A 3,029-nucleotide genomic window follows, 5' to 3' on the forward strand; every position below is an offset into this window, starting at 1 on the left:
CCCCCTCCCCTCCCTTCCTCCTCCCCTCCTCCTTCTCTCCCTTCCCCTTCCCCTCCCTCTCCTCCTCTCCTCTCCTCTCCTGTCTTCCCTCCCTTTCTTTCTTTTTTTCTTTCTTTCTTTCTCTCTCTTTCTTCCTTCCTTCCTTTCTTCCTTTCTTCCTTTTCTTTCTTTATTCCTTTCTTCCTTTCTCTCCTCTCCTTCTCTCCCTCCTTCTCTCTTTTTCTCTCTTTCTCTTTCTCCCTTTCTCCCTTTCTCCGTTTCTCTCTTTCTCTTCTTTCTTTCTTTCTTTCTTTCTTTCTTTCTTTCTTTCTTCTTTCTTTCTTTCTTTCTTTCTTTCTTTCTTCTTTCTTTCTTTCTTTCTTTTCTTTCTTTTCTTTCTTTTCTTTCCTCTTAGCAGAAGCATTTCCTTTTTTATATATTTCAGGTGTTTTTTACCATATGGATATCTATTTACATATTTCTGTGCTGAGTTCAAAGATTTTGCAGGGAACTGTGTAATGATAGATTTCAGAAGGAAGCAAAAGTACATTCTGCTTATGGCTGCTTGCCAAACTTATAATGATGTAATAAATTTTATGTCTTTATTAAAAGGAAAAAATCACGCTTCCCACTTGTAGTTTACTGAAATTCACATGTCCCATTCATATTATTCCTGGGTCATCTCTGGCCAGACCATTATGAAGAAATAATAGTAGTGGTTCCTGAGGAGATCTAGCTAACAAAACCATTTATACTAAAGTTAATTCTTGCAAAGAATGTACAGAACCAAGCAGCAAGATGAGTAACTGCCACTGTTTTCCTATTTTCTCACTCTTCTGAAAAATTACATTGTTTTATATAGTGCCTAGTGCCTAGAGAATATACCTTAAATTCAAATTGAAAAATAAGATTACTTTTTTTAAGGAATACTATTTTATATAATTAGCTTATAGAACTTATTTACCCAAAGAGGTTAAATAAATTTAGACTAGAAATAATTTTTAAAAATATTTAGATGAAGTCATTGATAAAGATTCATAAGTGTTATTAAGATAAATTGGATTTTTTGATATATATTGCTAACACTACTCTTCCATAGCCTGGATATTACTGGAAAAAGTAGACTACTGGGTTGGGTCTAATTGGACATGGTGTTTTTAACTTTTTTTTTTTTTTCATTTTCAGGGGCAGTTTGTTTATCATCCAGAATTTTCTGGTGTTCACTTTTCCCTTAAGCTTTATTCATAATTAATTTATTGAATTGAATTGAGATAGCTTTTATTTTTCATGCATTTATTTATGTTCAAAAGATATAATAGTCTTAGTCATACTATCAACATTGTTTATATGCTTTATACTTCCTTCAGTGGTCACATGTGAAACACTGAAGAGCAGCCTGTAGAGTATTAGGTTTTCAATATTTCTTTATTCTTTCTTTCCTTCTCTTTCTCTTTTTTTCTTTCTTTTTTATTCTTTTTTTTTTTTTTGTGGTACGCGGGCCTCTCACTGTTGTGGCCTCTCCCATTGTGGAGCATAGGCTCTGGACGTGCAGGCTCAGTGGCCATGGCTCACGGGCCTAGCCGCTCTGCAGCATGTGGGATCTTCCCGGACTGGGGCATGAACCCGTGTCCCCTGCATCGGCAGGCAGACTCTCAATCACTGCGCCACAAGGGAAGACCTTTTTCTCTTTTTTAAAAATATTTATTTATTTGGCTGCACCCGGTCTTAGTTGTGGCACACGGGATCTTCATTGCCGCTTGTGGGATCTTCAGTTGTGGCATGTGGGATCTAGTTCCCTGACTAGGGATCAAACCCAGGCCCCTTGCATTGGGAGCATGGAGTCTTGACAACTGGACCACCAGGGAAGTCCCTCTTTCCTTCTCTTTTAAAAAATTCTACTATGCATATACATTCAGACTTCTGTTCGTTTTGTACAGTAAATGCTTTACATTCTGGCAATCATTTTGTTATTCATAATGGTAATTGCTTAGGAATTTTAGTGATCCTGTCACTGATGCTTTCACATTCTTAAATCTGCCATGTTATTTGGGGACGAGCTATTGAAATAGAGATAACTCAATCATGATGTATTTTCATGTAGTATATACTAGTCAAGATACTTAAGTTCAACATATTTAGAATTCAGAACCTGATAAAAACTCGGAAGTTGACTACTAAAGTAAACAAGATAAGTAGAAAATCTTTTAAAATTTGTTATTTGAGACAGTTTTCTCATTGTGGGGTACAGCTTTTCATAGCTACTTTAAAATCAGTTTTATAGTTTCCCTGTATAAATAAAACTTAATCATGAAGGTAAGTCTTGAAGGTTTTATCAAAGAATCTTAGCACTAGAAAGAATTTTAGCAACACTATTTCTAGATAAAAGGGTTCCTTGGTCAATTAAATGTGGGAAACACTGAGTTTAAAAAAATACAGAAAGAAATGGATGCATGTAGGACTGCTCAGATCTTTTCATATGCTGAAATGCATTGTGAATCACCTTAAGGGGAGCATTATCTAAGTCATTTGGCAGTGGAAATCCTTTTCCCAGAACACCTGTAACATTCTGAAAGTTTCCTGGGAACAGATTTAGGAAACTGGGTTGCAAACCCCTGTTTAGAGCAGAAAAATCCAAAGCCCAGAGAAGTATGTGACTGGCATAAGTTACACTGCTTGCCTTCCAGTCTATTTCTAAACCATTTCATGGGGAATTCCATGGTGGTCCAGTGGTTAGGACTCCACATTCTCACTGCCGAGAGCCCACGTTCAATCCCTGGTTGGGGAACTAAAATCCCACAAGCTGTGTGGGGCGGCCAAAGGGGAAAAAAACATTTCATGGTCAGATGTTACCAATACTTCCTTTTATAACAGATCCATACTTAGAACTCAAAAGATAAAGAATTGGGCTTCCCTGGTGGCGCAGCGGTTGAGAGTCCGCCTACCGATGCAGGGGACGCGGGTTCGTGCCCCGGTCCGCGAGGATCCCACATGCCGCGGAGCGGCTGGGCCCGTGGGCCACGGCCGCTGAGCCTGCGCGCCCGGAGCCTGTG

The 3,029-nt window shown here is 38.4% G+C and overlaps 1 protein-coding gene across 1 annotated transcript in view; it reads left to right on the forward strand.

Moving 5' to 3' along the window:
• BRWD3 (bromodomain and WD repeat domain containing 3) overlaps window positions 1-3,029 on the forward strand; it is a 129,249-nt gene that overhangs the window by 17,482 nt on the left and 108,738 nt on the right. The gene's annotated exons all lie outside the window — the stretch shown is intronic.

Source organism: Lipotes vexillifer, unplaced genomic scaffold (assembly GCF_000442215.2).
Source record: "Lipotes vexillifer unplaced genomic scaffold, Lipotes_vexillifer_v1.1 scaffold599, whole genome shotgun sequence".
NCBI classification, from domain to species: domain Eukaryota; kingdom Metazoa; phylum Chordata; class Mammalia; order Artiodactyla; family Lipotidae; genus Lipotes; species Lipotes vexillifer.